This window comes from Serinus canaria, chromosome 1A (assembly GCF_022539315.1).
Source record: "Serinus canaria isolate serCan28SL12 chromosome 1A, serCan2020, whole genome shotgun sequence".
Taxonomy (NCBI): domain Eukaryota; kingdom Metazoa; phylum Chordata; class Aves; order Passeriformes; family Fringillidae; genus Serinus; species Serinus canaria.
In genome coordinates, this window is record NC_066314.1 from 44404190 (window position 1) to 44424639 (window position 20450).

Genomic DNA, 20450 nt, shown 5'->3' on the forward strand with positions numbered 1-20450 from the left:
GTCCCCACAATGATGAGAAGGTGATTAGGCCATTGCCATGCAGACCCCATCTCTGTGTGTTTAGCAGAGCTCAGATTTGATTCTGCTCCTGCTGGCATTATTGTGTCTTTTTTTTCTTTTGCTTTCCTCTCTTCCTCATCATTCCTCTGTGGCCTGCCATGGCTCAGGTGCTCCTGGTTGCTGTTAGAGTCCAGGATTTATGAGCTATCTTTCATAGCAGGTCTCACATTCCTGGCAAGAACTAGATGGATGAAGCGTCCTGGATCATCACTCAGTGCTGGTCTGGTCACGAAGAGCATGTGGTTGCATTGTAAGGCCTGATTATTTCTCAGGAAGTCCATTCACTAGCAAAGAAATACTGAGGAAACATTATAAAAAAAGTTAAAATATTAACAGTGGTGATTTTTCAGTTAAACTTCAGAGAAAGTATGACAGTATGCTCCCATCCATACAAAAGAAGTGCCCTCAAGATAAATCCAGTATTGGCATAGAGGATGAATTTTTTTTTGACTGCACTTTGAAATTGTTGCTTATGTATGACTGGCTAATCCTGGGGATCACCTGAGCAATCACAAAGAGAGCTTGACGCAAAACAGCAGTGTGCTGTTCCTTAAAATGATGTTTTTATCATGTGTTTTAGCCTACATTAAACTCTTGAATCATTCCACATTGTAACAAAACATAAAATATTCTTCTGGCTATTTAGTTGAGTGTTTGCATATGTTTTTAATTTTTTTTTTGTGTCACACAAGTAAACAAAATAGACAATTTTCTGGGTATTTTGTGTAATGGCAGTGCAGAATGTTATGACTCTATCTACTTGGCAAAATGTCTTGCTGAGATATAAATAGATTTCTAATGGCTGTCAGGCTCTCTGCCCAAGAAATTTTCTTGTAGATATCTCATTACAGAAATAACATCATCAATAAAATAGCTGAAATATTTTGAAAACGCGGGAATATTTTTTACATCAGTAACTGCAAGGAAAATACCTACCATATGCATAATTTGAGGCTGATTTGAAAACTGTAATTTATCATAATTATCTGCGTATTATAATGGCAAAACACGCTTAATTGCTTTTGACTGGACTGGTATTACGATGAGAAGGGAAGTTAACAGCAGATGGCCCTACTGTCAAAACTGTAGTCTCTTAACCCAAAATGAAGTAACAGACTGAACATAACATGTTTCTGGCTTCTTTTTCTGATTTTCATCAGGAAGTGTGAACTAGCATTTGGTGGGGTTGCAAATGTTTACAGACCAATAGAAATTATCTTAGCTGGTGACAAAAATAGCAATGAAAACCTGATTAGATAGGATTCCTCATTGCAATATGACTTCGATTTTTCTAAAGCATATAGTGTTGTTTAAAATATTAAACTGGTCTGCAAAGCAAATTCTTTCCAAAATATTAGAGCTGATCATAACACTGTTTTCTGCCCTTTTACCACCATATGTGCGTTTTCTACTTTCATACAGCAATGAGAAAAAGAAGTGCTTAATCTTCTGTACCTGTCTGGCTGTGAAGAAATAAATTAACAGTTGAAGAAACAGATAATTTTGCAGTGCTTCAAATAAATTCAGCTTTGCTGCATCAATTGCAATAGCCTGAAGGATTTCTCTTGTATTAATCACAATGTGCATGCACAGATGCAGTGCTGTAAAAATCCCAGCATCTCTACTCACAAAATGCCCAAGAGAATTGAAGAATTTAAGATCACATTTGTACAGAGTTAAATTACAGAATGGGAGAGAGAAAGGCAGGTTTGGTTTGGTTTTTTTTTTCTAAATGTCTAGCCAGAGAGAATCACAATAAGCAGGTGGTATATTATACTGCTGGATGGTCAATGAAAGTAAATTAGCTGCTTCAGCTGATAGAAAGGAAATGCTGGCCTGATCAGCTTAAATAAAGGTGACATGTTATTTGTAAAATAATGCGAATACCGAAATGAGGTTTAACCACAAAGTTTGTGTGTATATTTGTATGTACGTTTTGTCTGTGCTTCATAGTATAGATTTTATAACAGTTAATCTTCTAGACTAAAATAATGGGTGAATTTATTAGAAAGAAGAATTCATTACAGGGAGAGATTTATTATTTGCTTTGTGTCAGAACTGATGTTGCTCAGATGCGCTGATTGATAGGACAATGTAATTTGTTCATCATAGTAAAAATATGTTAAAGGAAAACAGTGGGCCAAAGATGCTTTGCACCTTAAACATTTTCCCCTTTTACAATTCAGGCCTAACAGGAAGGTTTTTAGAAGATCTCCTATTTTTTATAGGACTAATCAAAATAAATCAGTAGACTTTCTAGATGTAAATTAAATAGTAAGACATACACAGTTTAGAAAAAAACCCTTTGTGTAGGTATTTTTGGCATGAAGACTTTTTCAATACATCATCATTTAGTGGTGATATTTCTGGAAACTGACAGCCAGTTGCCAGTTGCAATCTGTTTTATGCCTATTTCAGGAGGCTGTTAGTTTTTTAATCTTTAAATTTGTTCCTTAGGCTGTATCATCTTGACCCTAGATTCAGTTAATGCAGATACACAACTTGATAACATTTCATGGTGTATTGCAGGTATACAGAGGCACAGTGCTCAGACTTTTTCTGCTCTTTCGAAACCTGAAAGGATATACTTTGAATAACCTGTTACACACAGCAATAAACTCTGTGCAATATGTATATAATTTTTATTTAGCTTACTGTATCATAGCAGACACAAAGGTATTCTTGAATACTCAAAATCAGTTGTAAAAAAGCCTGTAAGAATTTTTCTGTTCTTTATTTTCTTTTTCTTGGAATCATCCTTGTCTTTGTAGGAAGTTCTCAAGATAGGTTTTCTTTGAACATCTAGTAATCTGATATTTTGCTTTTACCCCATGCTGGTCTTCTGAGCATCTTCTAAGAAGGTTTCTGTGATCCAAAGGAAAGTTCCAAGTTCAAATTAATTAAAATATCTCATTATTTGAATCTGATTCATGTACTGTAGAGGTTTTTTTGGGAGGCTTTAATGAATCAAATTTGAATTAAAATGAAAAAACTTGATGATTCACTTATCTTTTGCTAATTCTCTACATTCATTACAAGCATTAATGCAGTACACAGGGCTCTTGGAAATGGGTTGAAGAGCACAATCTAACAAGAGTTTTTAAGCTTTCACCTGCTAAGCTATATTTTTAAATGGATTCCTTAAACAATTCTGGGAAAGTTCTGTTTGCTGCTGGAGAATCATATTTTTCATTCTGTCTGTGCAGTTTTTGTTACGCTCTTTTGCACTCACCAAAACATGAGCAAAGAAGCAGAAGCCATTCAAAAAAATGCATCAATTCTGATGATTTAAAATTTTTCCTATTGTTTCTGCTCTGCTGTCATTTTTTCATACAACATTTTTTAAACCTCTGTTAAACTAATTTTTCACTTGTATTTATTGTTCATCAAAGTGTTTTGCTTTCATTAAAAAGCTTATATTCCCAATTTTAGTGAGTCAGCAGAGGGGTAAATTGTAGAACATGTGATAACTATCAAGATTCTGAAAGCCTTTCTGTAAGGCAAACGCATTTTTTGTCTGTAGCAGGTTGACAGCTGAAGTCTTGACAAGTGAAAGTAGAGCAGGATATCAGGAAAGGAGTGAAAGGCTAGATGTAAAGAGACAATAGTATTCCAAATGTTACAGTGAAACAATAATAGAATCATTTGAGAAAATTTAAAATAGTAAGGAAATCACTTTGAAATTATGCCTTGACATTTTTAGTCCAGTAAAATGTTCTGGCAGTGGTTAAACAGTTTGATCTTCCAATGAAACCTTAGGTCTAAAGCAAAGGAGTAGAAATCTCCATCAGTGTGCATTTATAAAGAAGTCTTCTTCATATAACTAATTGGAATCAAGTATCCTTGCATAAGGCATCTAAAGGTATGTATAGTCACATTTTTTCTCTATAGAATTATTGTTCTTGCTTCAAATACTAAATCATGATTTCGTTGTGTAAGAACTAAGTGGCTTGTTTTCACTACTGCCAGATTATTAAGTTGGTGAATTAAAAGTTGATTAAACGTTTTCCCAGTTCTTTTCACTTGAACTTTAGTACAGGGGAAAACCAAAAAAGATATTTTTTGAAGATGAGAGTGAAGTTGTTAAAGGCTAGAAGAGTGTCACTGCAGTGTTGCACATGTCATCAAACCAGCAGATTCTGGCACTAGAGATGCAACACAATTCCTCTAACATTTTTCTTTTTCCTGCTGGAACAGGCAAGCTCTGAAGGCCTGTGTTGACAGGTAATGAGATCTAATAACCAAGGGGAAAAGGGGTAGGTGGGAATGAAAGAGAAAGGGAATATCCATATTCATTATTTAATCAAATAAGATTCTCTTGGTGGATTTTGGGAATACTCATTCCTCGCTTCAAAAGCTTCTCTGTGATAGCTGTAAACAAATTACCTCTACGAATAACTTCTTAATCAGGGAAGAGTAGAGCTGTTCTCTACTTGATCTCTCCCTTTGGGTGGTCCCAGTCAGAGAGCAGCAGCCTTCCTTCTGATGGCTTGGCTTCAGAGAAGCTATATGATATTATGCTGACAGCTGTAGACCTCTTTTTGTTAGGGATAACAAACATCCTGTGCTGAGGACAGCATCAAGCCCAGTCTGCAGTATGCCCAATTAGAGAAGCTAAAATCTCATTTGTTTCACCATGGGAGTCTCTGAAAGCACACCGTTTTGGCCTCATTACAGTATTTTTAACTTTACAAAAACAATTTCATTATGGAAATTAAAGAAGCTCATTTAGTCTTAGCATTTATGCTTAACTTAATAAATTCCACAAGTGTATCAGTTGCCCTAGTGTGCAGGCTTTTTGTTCTTTATGTAAGAAAAAAAATGCTTATTTGCAGAGACTGTTTCATAAAGGAATATGCCATTTTAATATGCTGGTTATTTATTATTAAAATGAACACATTTCTGGACTTTACTGTAGTCATTTTCCAGCATTGACCAGCATTGACTCTGCTGTACTCTACTATGTAAGTCAGGGAAAAGATGTCAGATGATAATCTCTTTTAGTCCCTGGTAATATGGGCTAAGGATAGGATACCTTAAGGTACAGGTGAAACTGCTGTTTGTCCCACTAACTACATGTGAAATGCTTTAGTTTCCCTGAAATTTTTCTTTAATGCTATAAACTGTGCAGTTACTATATAGTTCTGAAAACAAACTAAATTGATTGTTCGCATCTGTTTTTATGTTTTTTTTCCTCCTTGGAATATGTCCCGGTGGTGTGTTCTTTGTTAGAGTGATCCAATTTACTTAATAAGCTATAAATATGTTAAGCTCAAGTCAACAAAGGTGTTTTCAACAAACACAGAAGCATAAATCAAACTTTTTTCTTAGAACTCTTATGGGCTGCCAGTAGGAGAAAGGTAATCAGTATCATTGGTGCACCTGGGGCTTTTCTGGTCTCAGGTGCCAAATTCTTTTTTCTTGCTGCTGGAGCAGCACTGTCACCGCTGCTCCATTTTCACTTGCTGTTGCAGACAGGAGCTGGAAGGAAATAGGAGTGAATGAGGCAGAGGCAACTTCGTTCCACCATTCTTCATCTTTCCCCTACTCTCACTGGAGCCACCCCATCAGCTTCCTCAAATTTGCAGTGTTAAGATTTATTTAGAATGGTGAGAAGTGTCTGCTTAAATCCAGCTTAAAGAACTGAGTCATTTTTCAGAGAAGCAGCTGTCCAACTTGCTTCAAAACTGGGCTGTGTTTAGTGGCCATAATAATTTGTTTCTCCTGTAGCTTGCTTTTTTGGTTAAGCTATGGCATTTTCCACAGTAAGAATGTGAGCTGTCTTTGTTTGCTTTTTGTTTAATTATGGAGAAGTGTTGCAGAGGACTGTGAGAACGTTCTGTTTCCCTTAAAATAATTTGACTTCAGTTCTTCAAAGATGGTTGTTTTCTTTTTTTTCTCTGCTGAAACCCCAAATCCTTACATTACTGAGAGCTGAAGTGGTGAATTAATCATTTTCATCCCTCTTGGCTTTCCAGCAATGTGACAAGAAGTAGAAGTTGGACTCATTTAAATAAGTGAGCATAAATAAAACTATTAAAATGGAGGATTGGTGCAAATGGCTAATCTGCAGTTGGCCTGCACCAGGTATTCTCTTAAATTACATATGCACAGTCTCTGTCTCTGGTTCTCCTTTGGAGACATTCAGAACTTGACTGAACAAGGCACCAAGTGACCTGATGCAGCACAAAAGTTGGCCTGGCTTTGAGTGAGGACTTGGTCAAGATGACATCCACAGGTGGATCTAAGTCTAGGAGGGAAGGACTAGCAGATGCTGGCCATCCAGTTTCAGTGGATAATTTCCTTGGAAACATATTTTTTCACCAAAACTTGCTTTAAATAGCTGTGTGAAGCAGGGCAATGAATAAGTAGTTAATGGAAACTAATTCTGTGAACTCCTCGTGGATTTAAACTGGCACTGCCATCAAAATCACAGCAATGTGCTGTTCCTTTCTTCTCTTCTCTCCCCCTCTTCCTCTCTCTATCTCCTCTCCCCCTTTCCCCCATTTCTTTCTCCTGCTCTTCTGCTTTTCTCTGTAGACATCCCATACCCCTACCTGGTTAATGCACCAACCACTGTGTACCTTCATTGTGAACAGAAAAGGGGACTGATCTTGCTGAAAAAGCTATTTTAATGGACTGAGTTTTAGTTAGTTTTTTTAAAATTAAAAAAACCTCAAACCTTGGCAGAACTGCAAATGTGTGTGAGGGCATGGATGTCTTGGGAAAAACTGGTCGGGGAAATTTGTAATGTTTAGGTTTTTTTACTATATGTGTAATAAAACAAGTATTACAAGGTGAATGGTCGTCTTGGAGATCCTTATTTATTCATACAAATCTAAAGAAGGGAATGAGATTCCTGTTGAGTCTGAATAATGGCAGTCTTCAGTCATTGGGTGTCCTCTGAGACTGACTTTTGTTCACTATTTCAAATGTCATTTTGTGTGTTAGAAAATATCAGGACTCCATCTTGCATAAGCTGCATAAAAAATACAGTTCCTCTACTTTTCTTTCAAATCCAATTAAAGTGTAAAGCTGAAATAATACAATGTAGTTAAATTATAGATCAAGCAGTTGTGCAGATGTATCACTGAATGGTGCTCAGTCCATTTTATGCTATTATAAACTACAGAAATGCTATGTTTACTTCCTTTATAAATCAAGCAAATCTTGTTTTTATTGCAGAGAGTGGGAGGTGAGGTAATAGTGGAGTGGGAGGATAATTTAGAATAGAGGTACCTGCAACATGCAGATACAGTGCTCCAGAGTATTGGGATATGTTATGTTCCTTTTGAGAAGTTGTTTGTAATGATTGTTAATAGCATCCCACAAGAGGAAGCAGAATGTAAGTAGGCTGAAATCCAGTCAAAGCTGTGATATAAAGTTCAGGATCATTTATATCGGATGAGAATCTTAATAAGAGGGCAAACAACAATTTTGTCAGGAGCTCAGTCCGTACTCCTACAATTTATTGAAGTAGTGAGTGGTCTGACCTGTCTGTTTTCTGGAAGAACTTTGTATTTAGTACTTATCAGAAACTGAAAGGGTGATAATATGAAAAAAATGTGGAAAAGAAGATAGTAATTCTAACTGGTAATGAGGCCATGTGTTACAACCAGAATTTTTTTCAGCTGACATATAACAAAATGAAGAAAAATGGAAAGTAAACATTTGACTTCCATCTAATTTTTCCTTCTAGTTAGGGTGTTCCATTGTGGTTTGACAGAGTTGGCATCCTTTAACTCAGCTCTGTTTATTCAGTAAACAAGAGGCTCTACCAGTATCACTGCTTCTTCTACATCAGTTATTTCATCTCCAGGAAAGAAAACTGCCTACTTGGAACAGATTCCTTAGTATGCATATATGTATTTGATCTGATACTGTAAAAAACTTCACAGAGTCATATTTTTCTAAAGCAGCACAAACTGAGAGGATCTTTGAAAATTTGAAAGGACATATTTTGGCAAGAGAGAGCTAATGATAATAATAGATATATGTACTCTAAAAAAATATATCTATTTGCAGAAAGCTTTTCATAGCAATCTGGTAGGAATTGCTATGAAAAGCTACCTATCAAAAAAATTGCTGGCTTTTAACAAATGGCTTCTAGGCTCACCTTCGTTGTTTTTAAAATTGTTGCTTTAACTCGTTCTGGTTTTGTTAAGGAAAAAAGGTTAGCAGTGCTGCAGCAATGTTTGTGCTGTCTTTGGGCTGAAATGTTGACATCAAAATTGGTGTGAGATTTATCATGAGTGAGTGCATATAAATATATATACACACACCACTGTGTATGTGTGTGTATATATATACACACACACTTACCTCTGTGTGTGTATATGTATGCAGATGTATGTGACATCTGATGGCAACATCAATGAATGAAGGAGTAATAAAAACTTGATTTTTTTTGAGGAATTCTGATATTATTTCATCAGATATCTGTGAAGAATAGGGAGACAGAACTAAATGCCTACTTGCCAGCTAGGCCCCCAGTTAAAAAGACTGCTGAAAATCTGATGTTAGATATAATAAGCATTGTGGTGGTGTTTACATACAGCAAATTCAGTGGCTTCTTAAAACAAAAGCCTTTCCTTGGAGCAGGTGTGTCCACGATCATGTGGCTTTGGAAATGAGTGGGAAAGCTTACCTTTGTATCCTACTTGGAGTGGAATTGCAAACCTCCCCCTTTATCTCATCGCTTGTTCTCTTACAGGTCTCCTCACCTTTCCCTCTCCACCTGTGCAAGTTCAGGATCACCTTGATGTCTTTACCTAGAGTTGCAGGAAACTGTTTCTGTTGTGGTTATGCATGTAACAGTTGGGCTGCTTATGCCAGCCTAATCAAGGCTTTTCTCCTCATCCTAAAGCTCTTCCTTGGTTATTATGTATGTTCAAGATGTATATTAATCTGCCTTGAAGCAGTTAACATATTGAAAACCTCTAGATATCTAACAGGCTTCCCACAGGTATCCCATGTGTATACAAAAGACAAAGCAACTTCAGAGGAATCTGGTCCTTGTAAGTACTTTCCAAGCAGGAAAGCACTAGATTGCACTCTAACATATGTCATCAAATTTAAACAATTTTGCTTTCAAGGTCTTTGATTAGGACACTCAAAAGTATGCATATTTCATGGGACATGCAGGTGTCATTGGCTGTGGTGAAAGGACATCTGCCAAGAAATGTGTACATCTTTTGTAGAAGACAATGAAACCTCTTGTGAATGGAAATAAACAAGTTCACTAGAAACTTTCACCCAAATGTATCGTTAGTTGCAGCCTACAGATTCTTTTTCAAATCATTAACTGTGTCTAACTGTGTCTTGCAAACAAAGAAATGGAGGCTATTGCTTAATGAGCCTTTCTTTAAAATATATCTGACAGCCAAGGTTCTTATGATTGGCCAATTTAAGAGTTAGAAAATGGTTTAATTTAATTCATCCACTAGGGCTTTGTAAATGAGTATATGTGCATATATGTAGTACGTGCAATGGTAAAATTGTCAGCTGTGTGATGTACTTCATTTACCATTAACTCCCAGCTGCCCTGCCTGTATTTTGCCCATTAATCTGTCATGGACTTTAACACTTCAGACACATTTTTCTGAAGAGCCCAAATAATTATCTCATTTTATCTATCAAAATTAACTTTTCATATGAATAATTCTTTTTTTTAAAACAACCTTTTTTAACAACCTTCTTTTTTTAATTCACGGATGAATTTTCCTCAGAATGTGTGTTTTGTTTGCTGTTGTATATGCAGAACCAGACAAACATGGGTACTCTTGTTACTCCCACCTTTTGTTAAATCCAGGATCAAGTTGCTCTGAGTTTGTGATGTTCTAGTTAGTATTTTTTGGTCTATCTGGTTTTAAAAACAAAGGATTTATGTGATGTGTGTGTAGAAGTACACAGAAGTAGGTGTATGCTATAAATCAGTACTCAGGTTTTTATATGAAACTGAAGATTAATAGATTTGCCCTGTCATTTAAGTAGGCAGCATGAAGACATCATTATAAGAATTGCTATTTTTTTTCTCTCAGATAAATATTGATACAAATTTGTAATCCCTTCTGTTTTCCTGATGTTCTTGGAACTTTTTAAAAAGGAAAATCCTTGGAAAATATAATGTATTTATTTTTTTAACCATAAACCCAGGTGATATTAACATAATCAAAGGAAAAAATAGGAAAACCATGACTTATTACTTAACCCACTGTAGATATTTTCAGTGTGGGAAATCACACTTTGTTTTGGGAAAGCTGTGAGGAGGAGATGTGTTCTGGGACATCCATCCAAGCTTCTCCCATGAAGGTGCTCATGGGGGTAGCACTTATTGTTGATGTAAATGTTGGTGTCTTGGGGAAGAAATAGGAACTGGACCAGACAGGGCTGTCAATCTTGTTGCTGCCAACATGAACACAGAGCTCTGCCTGGGCTCTGGAGTTGTGTAGGACAAAAGGGTAGCTGAGATTCCGGAGTTCTGTGGGGCTGCATTCACCCTTTTTTCCACAAGCAGACCATAAGCCAGCCCTGGCACACAGGTGTCAGCTCTTGCTGGGAGCTTCCCAGGGCAGTGAGTTGCAGCAGCGATCTCTGCAGATTTGGAGTTACAAACACGTTTTCAATTGGTGCACTGTTACCTTTCTCTTTCCTGTTCTCATCAAAAAGTAAGTTGTCTCAGAGAGAAGAGTGAATCCTTTCACCCTAAAGTGATGTGAGAATGTCTGTACAGCTTTTAGGTTTATGTTATATCCCATCTCCCCGAGGGATGCGTAGCAGATGTTTTGATAGAAAAATATCAGCTGAACAAACTGTAAAAATGTTTATCAATTTTTGTCCTTGCTTCCTCAGATTTGATAGTTTGATAGCTTCAGGACAGTATTGCCAGCAGAAGAGAAGGAAGGTAGTAGAGAGGTTTATTTACTTATTTTATATTTAACTTCCTTAAAAGCTACTCTGATGATTGAGTCATCAGTTGTTTGAGGCAGAGTTTTTCACAATTTCTTTTGCTTTTTGGTTTGATTAATGTATTAGTTACAATAAAGGTAAGGGCAAGAAACTTTAAATGTTTTTGTGTAGGCTTTGTTAATTTTCCCATTGAATTGGGGAAAATTAGGTATTTTTGTCCTGGTTTTTTTAGAGCTGCCTATTAAAATTTAAATAAGATATTATTACTGATTGTTCATTTGTGTAATGTTAACTCATGTTTATTTGATGCTTGTAGTATGATATTGCTCATTCTCACGTGTGATTATTAAACATGTGATTTTAAATTGTAGAGAATTATTGAACAATGACTGTTAGAATGGAAGTTTTTTATGTTATCATTATTTTATATTCAGGCTTGTGTTGACAGCAATATGAACCAGAAATGTTTTGACATTTGAAGATTTTTTCCTTTTTCTGCCTGATTGAAATGGTTGTTTGCTTTGAGTAGCATTTCTGTACAAGTCCCTGGTATACCAACTCTAGAAGCTCTGATCAGTTTTCAATTTTCTTTCAGGCATCTCTGAGTGAAGTTTTATTCACTTTGGTGATGACTGGAAGAATAGAAGAGTAGCTCCAGCATCCACTTTGCTGTCTCTTGATGCCTGTAGAAGCTAAAACAGTCAGTGGTTACCCTGAGTGGGTACCTTTTACCTTTCATCTTAAAAGCATCACCATGCCCTTTGTCATTCTAAAATGTTAATTCATATAAAGGCTAGTTCCTCATTCTGCAAGAAAGGGGTGATTTGCCACTGTGAGGAGATGATTCAGGTGTACATAAGCCCACAGAGGGAGGGAAGGGGACCAGGCTTCTGGCATGACAGACGGAGTTAGTATGAACTGGATAGAGAAGGAAATGCAGAATGGGGATTTTGGACCCTGCTCAATACAGTGAGGGAAAAGCAATGGTATGTGCAGCTGGGAGGATTAAGGATTCTCAGAGAAGAGTGTGTGTCCTACAGAAGGCAAGAAAGCAGAAAAATCCGGGGGCATAAACTGACAGCATCTACTTTTATTTTAAACGAGGAGTGGGATATTACAAAGGCCACTGGAAGAGAGCTAACTTCAAACTGGAATACTTCTGAAAAACAACTTATTGGCTTTTGAGACTTTTAGGTAGTTGAAGTAAGTTTGTTTGGTTGATTTCTTAAAAATGTGGATCTGGAAGTCTTTTGCTTGTTGGTGTGAAGATTCTGTTGCAATCCAGCAGTGGCAGTGCTAGTGGGTAGAGACTGCTGCTATACTAATTGTTTGTCCTTTCTTTCCCAAAAGACTTGTCAAGAAGACTGTCTGGAAGATTTTTATCTAACTCTCCCCTTTGACTTTGGTGATACTACTCAACTCAAAAATATTTTGTAGCCTCTATTTGAAGCTGGGCTTTTCTGTTTCAGCTTTTGCAGAAGTCTTGAGGCTCTGCCAGATATTTGAAACCCACAGAGTTTGTGAACACAGTATTTGTCGTTGAGGAAACAGGTATTTTGACTTTTGTTGCAGGATAGAGCTTTGTACTTATATTTTATTATGAAGTACAGGTTTTCATTTGGTACATTTTCTCCATCTGAAAAATGTCTGAAGCCAGAAAATTACTTTTTATTGATTTCCTACACTTCTGAGAACTTCAGGTGGCCCTCACAGATTTCCTTTTTTTCAACCTCCCCCCGCCCTTTAGCTTGTACAAGATGCATAAAATCTATCGGAAGTGTAATGTGTGAAGTCAGAGTTTACAAGGAAAGGAACACAGAAATATTTGATGCTTTGGGGTTAATATAGTGTCAGTGTAATTTTAAAGAGTTGGAGAACTTTAAAGAAATGTGTGCAGGCTCTTCCTAAGCATTATTATGTAACATAAAATTTGTGTGCAGAATGTCTTTGTACTGTGAAGTTAAAAAAAGTAATTGAAGTTTGCAGAACAGAATCAGGAAAACACTGTAACTGTAGATGCTTCTGTTGTTGGTTTTTTGAGATGGTTTTAATGATCTGTAGCTTGCAAATAGTTGAAAAATTTCTTCTTTTACTTCACTGAAAAGAACAGCTTGCAGCAGTGGATACATTTTACAGTTGCATCAAGTGCACAATTACTAAGCAAGGATGGGAAACCTGGCAGTTTTACTTCTAGCAAAGCAGACCTTTGGAGGATTTTATAAAAGGAATTTAGTTTTTTAACAGCTGAACTGAAAAAAAAAAATCGCTCATGAAACAGATCCAATAGACTGTATTGCTAACCACATTCCTTCCAAACTTCAGGAGCTTCAAGAAATCAATGTAGTTTAGGTTTCTAGCAGTGTTGTTTGAGAGTATGGAGTACAGCTCCCCTTGTTCTAAATGCTATAAGAATTATCACTGTAGTCTCTCTCTTGGTTCATGTGTGCAGTCCTCTTTCTTACCTGGGTGTAGTTATGACTATGTAGTTATTAACATGAACAGTTTCATGGCTCCGCAGTCTTTACAGGTTGGTAAACAAGTGTCATGGCACAGAGAAATATGCATCTGTCAGGAGTGTAGAGTTGTGTTTATTTAATTGATGCGCATTCCTGAGACAGGATGAAGGAATACCATTAGGTTAGGAATAGAGTTTCTATCAAAAAAACAAAACAGCCCCTTACTTTATTCCCCAACCAGACAAACAACCTCCTGCAAACCAAACAAAAACTTCACTAAAGTGTTGAAAAAATGCTTAGGTTAGTGTTTAATTGGAGTACTTGTATAGGTGAAAACCAGTAATTTTCAGTAATTATGTACTCTCAAGATAATTGTTTTAACTGGAAAATATAAACAGGAAAGTTACTGGAAAAACACAAAGAATAAGAGGAAGCTGGCATGATTTTTTGAGTGAAATCAAAAGACTTTCAATAAAATATGGAAACTAACTTTACTTAAAGTAGGTTTTTAATTATTGAAATATTTTTTCTCATCACTGAAAGGAGTGAAATCCTGTAATTGAGCACTGCCTATTTCTGTCATACACATGGCATCTTTTACCTTACCTAGGAAGCCTACAAGCATTCTGGTTATATTCTATCGTGTATGTAATATAGATTATATTTATAGATTTTCCTGGTTTAGGGGAAATTTGGAAGGAAACTTCTGAATGGGGTCCCTCTAGAAAGCAAATCCAAGTGGGGCCCCCCGCTACCAGCTTGGGAAAGATTCCCGTAGAGAAAAGTGGAAAAAACCGGTTTATTTAACAAGCAAAGTACTCACAATCATGAAAAAATGAATAACATTAAACAATGGATTCTCTCGCTGCTCTGAAGAGATGGCAAATTCCAAAAGTCCTTGTCATGGGCTGTGGCTTGGCTAACTCAGTCTCTTACCAGTCCCTCCTGTGCTGGTAAATGCCACGTCCCAGGCCCTGGTGGGCCACAGATATGAGCTCCTGGTGTCTTTCTGTGTTTTCAACCCAGAGCACTTCTTGGAGGATCAGTTCCAAGAAGAAGGAAAGCCACAGCCCAGGGAACTTCTCTGCCTCAGCTAGCTAAAAACTAACTAAAAGCAAAGGAGAGCTCTGTCCCACTGTCTGTCTGTGCTGCAGACAACACAGTCTAGGAGCAGGAATGTGGAGGAGTGCAGTTTCTGAAAACAAACTCTGCACTTCTTCTCTCCCCTTCGCTCTCAGAACCAGTCGTAAAGGTGCAAAACTTAATATCCAACATAAGCAGAGCAGACGACTGGGGATACAAGCATCATAAAGTCAGCCTAGGACATAGATCCATATATTTTCCTGGAGAATGAGGAATGGTGTCTAAACACAAGTATGTGGAGGAAGGCATTTGTCAGCATGTTGCCCATACTTTGTGTGAGTCTAATGCAGTCAAGAGAATTATGGTTCAAAAATAATGAGTACAATTTCCAGATCCTCTGGTTCCCCCTGCCCCACATGTCTGTTGGGGTAGCGGTAAAAAAGACTAAGACAGGCTCTTCTCACTGGTGCCCAGAGACAGGATGAGAGGCAAAGAGCACAAATTCAAATACAGGATGTTCAATTTAAGCATAAATTTTTACTACTGTGGGAGTGGTCAAAGATTAGACTGGTCTGCCCACAGACCTTATGGCTTCTCTGTCTTTGGAGACATTTAAAACCCAACTGCACATGGCCATAGTCCACATGCTGTAGTTTTCCCTGCTGTGAGCAGGGGATTGGACTAAACGAACCTACCAGCACCCCTTCCAGCCTCAGCTGTTCTCTGTGCCATTTTCATTTTATTGCACACAAAATTTTGGTTGCATTTGCTCTCTGACTCCTGTGTTTCCCCACTGTCTTTTCAGATTGACTTGAGAGAAGTTTTGATGCATTCCAAATAGCTGCACTGTTGAGGGGTTTAGAACTGCTTTCATATAGAGTAGTTAAAGGTTGCCATTCACTGAGAAATATAATACAGCTGCAAAATACGTATAGGGATTTAACTACAATTCTTAGAAGCTCAGGAGTCACGGCTAGCTACTCATCTGTCCATTTTATATGGTATGCTACCAGCATGGCTAAGCTTTCATGTTAACATTTTGTACAGATCATATTTTTTCTCTGTAAAGGGTTTGCTGGACTGTTCTCAATGTGTTAGCTGGCAACAGAATTTTAAAAAGTCTACCCTATTTGCTCAGCTAAAGAATACATTCACATTGACAGGGTCTACACTTCTTTCTAGCAAGCCTATCCTTTAGCCATCCTTAAGGAAAGTCCAACTCCACTGCTTAATCCATTATCATAAAAAGTGGGACCTCATTTATTTTTGTCATGGGGAAAGAGATTATTATTAGGATAATGAGCTTATTATTCATTATTATTAGGATAATAAGCTGTGCCAAAAGGATGCAATTGATACTAAATAGGGTGCAAAAAGAAAATTCTGCTTAAAGAATAGGATCCATTAGTGTTTATTGTAAAGGCTGTATTCTCTGGGCAATGTTGTATCATCTGAAAATATTTAAAATAGACCCTATTATGATCATAGTAAAGCTTTGCGAAGTTGGGAGGACTTTGAAATTATAATAGCCACTAGGTAAAATACCCTACTGAATCAGAAGTGAAGTGACAATGTATTATGAGATGTTTGAGGGAGATAAATGTAATTTTCTGAATATACATACTGAATATGTATACCTTCTGCTTTGTATTACACTTTGAAGGGAGGTGGGGATAAGGCATGTGAAGTTCCACTCCTTTGCCTGGTTACCCCATCTATTGCATTTTCACAAGGGGAAATTTTATGGCTGCATTTTGTATCTCTGAATTCCCATCCTGACACCCTGTTCTGTGGCATACACATATTATAAGTATTTTGCTTTGATCTCTTATACTACTTACTCCATATGTTAGCTAAAATTTTGTGTTCAGTCCTCAGTTTTAAAATTTGAAATGTTGAATGAGTATCTGACAGTGACAAAAGATGATAAATTCTCTTCTGTTGGTATTTTGTGTTCAAATGGAACAACTTTTTGCAGAATTATAGAAAGATTGGATACACTTCAGGTCAGGTTCTGGATTTAGCTTGTTTAGTTAGGGACAGGAATAGACATGTGAAAAAAAAGATGCTGGGGGAGAGCATCCATCCACCTTTCTGCAGCAAAGCTCTTAAACTCCATGTCAGTTAATCCTGATGCAGACAGCTTTCTCTTTCAGGTCCTTGGCATGGTGAGAGCCATTGGTAAGGTTGTGGTGGCTTTACTGTTCCAGCGACTCATCCCATGCAACGGCACAGGGTGTGTAGGGGCAGTTTGGAAGACAGTTCCGTAAAAAAAGAGCTGGGCTTTGTGTTGGACAGGCTGAACACGGGTGCTTCTGTGTCATGAAAACTGGCTATATTTTGAGTTTGTCCTGGTTTAGGGCAAATTTGGGAGAGAATCCCCAAAAAGGGGGCCCCTCCAGAAAGCAAACCCACACGGCCCCTTCCGGTTCGGGAAGGATTCCTCAGAGAGGGGGAAAGAACCTGTTTATTTAAGAGGCGCTGCACCCCCCAGCACGCAAAATGAACAATAGTGGATGGCACCACTCTTTCACCGCTCTGAAAAAGATGACAAATTCAGAAAGTCTCTCCTGGGGTGGTTGCTCTGTTATCAGTCCCTCCGGCGCTGGGGCAGCTGCTGCAGACCCAAGGTGCAGACTCTCTCTTGGTGTTTCCCAGGTCCCAGTCCGGAGCAGGTTTGAGTAAATCCAAAAAGGAAAGGAGAAACAGTCCAGGAAGAAATTTGGACTGTTTAGCTAAACTAATTAATGAGGAGAAGCAGAAAGCAAAAGCAAGCAGAAGCTAAGCAGAAGCAAGAGCAAAGCAAAAAAGCAGGGCAAAAAGCAAAAACAGCACTATGTACTGTACTATCTGTATGTCCCGCCGAGTGGCTGATAAGAGGCCCAAAACAAAACTTTCACTCTGCAGAGCCAGTCTTAAAGGCACAGAACATAATATCCAGCATAAATAACACATACGAATGGGGATACAAGCATCCTAACATCACCCTAGGACAGAGTTGTAATAGGAAGAATGTGGAGAGCAGGTTGACGTTATTTTTTCCCCCACTTTTTGTTGTCACTTGTGAGTCTGTAGTTGCCATAAGTGTGTGCAACTTTGGGCTTCAAGCGCAAGAAAGATTTCATAGGGAGTCCAGCATGTGGTCACCAAGGTGAGTGCTGGAGAAAGGATACGTGAGGATTTATTCAGTCTGCCCAAGAGAAGGTTTGGGGTGATCTTATCTTCTATTGTCAGATGGGAGGTTATAGACATTACCTCTGTTAGGATTGTGCAGTAATGAGTGAGAAGCAATGGGCACAAGAGAAATCTGATTAGTTATCAGAAGAAAATATTTTTTCACATTTGATAATGGTTAAGCACTAGAAAAAGTGCCCAGCAAGAGCATATCTATCATGGAAATGCTCAAAGCTTAACTGAATATTGCTCATCCCTAATGACACGATTTAGCTTTGAAGTTAGATTCAACAACAAATTTGAAGGAAGATTTGGGGTCAGATGGCCTTCCAGTCTTCACTATTCTGTGATTCCTTCAGCCACCTAGGTCACCAATAGCAGGGACAATTCTTATGGAATGAACCAGGAAATATTTCCCTGTCACAGAGAGTATCACACATCCTGAATGCATTTCAATCTCTTTCCTGTCAGTAGCTTCTGGGCTACTAAGAGATGGACTGCATGTTTTCACAACAATAAATAAGAACCAAAATAATTTTGGTTGTTATTCAGTGGGTTTTTTTTTTTTTTTTTGCTATATTGAATGTGTAGAATTTTCAAAGTTGATATTTATCACAGGCACATAAATTTTTAAATTGCATAATTAAAAAATACACCAAATGCTGTCTAGTTTGTACTGACAAAGAAATGAATTCAGCTTCTTTCTTGCTACAGGAAGCTCATCAAGTACAGCTCATGCTCTTGTTTTTGGCATTTCCTTACATGCCTTCTTCCAAAACATGAATGATATCTGGCTATGTGCAGGGCACATTAATTGGTTGATTGATATTTAGCTTAGATCAGTGACTTTCGTGTTCTTTTTAGGGACCATACTTTACCCTGCTTTTCTGGACTTGCTCCATTGCATCTTCTTTCAGACCAGATGGGAATGAGGAATCAATTGCTGTTAAAATTTATACAAGAATAAATGTTAATAAATTCCTTTATTGTCCCAATGCTAATGAGAGAGACAAACCCTCACAGTAATCCAGCGTACGAAAGCAGGTTTGAGCTTTACAGACTAAATTAAATTAGAATGACTTTGAAAAAAATAAATGGCCATTTCTCTTTTCTCTGCCCCAGCCCTTCTTCAAGGGTGAAATATGTATACATATTTCCAGCTGCCTTGATTAATTTTCCTTATTCTAACTTTTTTATTTTCTCCCCTCTGGGAAAACTGACAGCAGTAGCTGAATATATCTGTGGCTTCATACAAAGTTTGCAGAACTGGTTTAATGGAGGGAAGTAACCGGTGTCTGTTGGGAAAGATCTAATATGTGCCCTCAGTAATGGAGATAAATGCACACGGGTCTCTTCACAGTTCTTGGACAAATTAAGATTCTGAAATATGGCATCAGACATTTGCTGTGTTGGTGCATGTCCCCATTTTTCTTTTTCTGCCTTGTCCTTACCTTTGTACAGAATTGCTGCAAGTTTGAAATATTTCCTATAAAATGAGAATTTATTTTTTAAGAGTTTGGAGTCTTCATTCTCAGGCATTTTTTGTAAAAATTGAGCAGTGGGCTTACAAGCCTTTATCTCTTCTGCCCCAGCCTCAACAGGGGCACATGTACACATGGCAGTAGGTGTTTGAGTGAGGCAGGAGTATTGAGGCAGCTGAAGGAGAGGTGTGAGGGTGACATGGGGTGGGTGGGCAGATCTTAGTCAGGAGCTGGTAGAGCTGCACTTTCTGTAACAGAGACATTAATAGTAACTAGAATCTGAAATTGCATGTGAAATGGGAATATTCCTGGGAAAGAGGGAGGATTTTCCTTTCTAAATACACCAGAAACAGAAGATGTGGCTGAGCTGTCAATTGACTTTTAATAGCTGAAAATGCCTAACTTATCAAGCTGTTGCAATATGGGCAGCATCTTCTGTTTACCTGTGCTGTTAGCTCTTCAGTGCTCAGCTTCTGCTCCTCATTTCTCTTGCATTTTCTTTCCCCATCTAGTTCTAGCCTCTTCTAACTCCTGCATTTTCTGCTCTCTCCCTGCCCTGCATCTGCTCTTGGATCCTCTGTGGCATGGGCTCTGTCAAACCAGAAGACAGATATGACTTGGAAAGCTGTTGGGTAAATAAGACCTTTATTTTATAAATTACTGCTTTAATTTGCACACCTTTGTTTCTTTCACTTGTTCCTTTTTGCCACTGAAAAAAGTCTGCAAGATCTTAAAACAAATTTGTGTTTCTGTTTTATGTCTGCCCAAGAGAAATGTTACTCTGGCTGTCAAGTGCTCTCCTAAAGCCAGTGGTGAATGAGAAGTAGCACATCAAAGAGGTCTGGGGGAGGCTGGTCTCCACACCTGCCATGCAGGGCTCATTACCAACCAGAGTGTATTTTCTGGGTGCACACATTACCATCAGCCAGGCCCTCAAAGAGGCAGGTGAGTCTCCTGCAGAATGACTGGTCCTAAAATAATGTCTGCTTAGGAAGTATTCCAGTAATTTTGAGAGTCACTGAGAAGCTGCATGGAGAGTGAGGCACAGCTGCAGGAGATGCTAGCGGTACATTGCTGTGGTGTCTCCTGCTGAAGTCTGAGAATTGGGGAAATTGTAGATTTGGCAGGGGAAGCAGAACAGGAAGATGTTATCTTCCCCAAGCATGCAGTTTGAGACAAAAAAATAGGCAACATGTAATGGAATTGGTTATAACTTTAACGTAGTCAGCATGAATAGATATTGAAAAAGTGCATTAATTAAAATGAAGGTGCTAAAGACATTGACTGT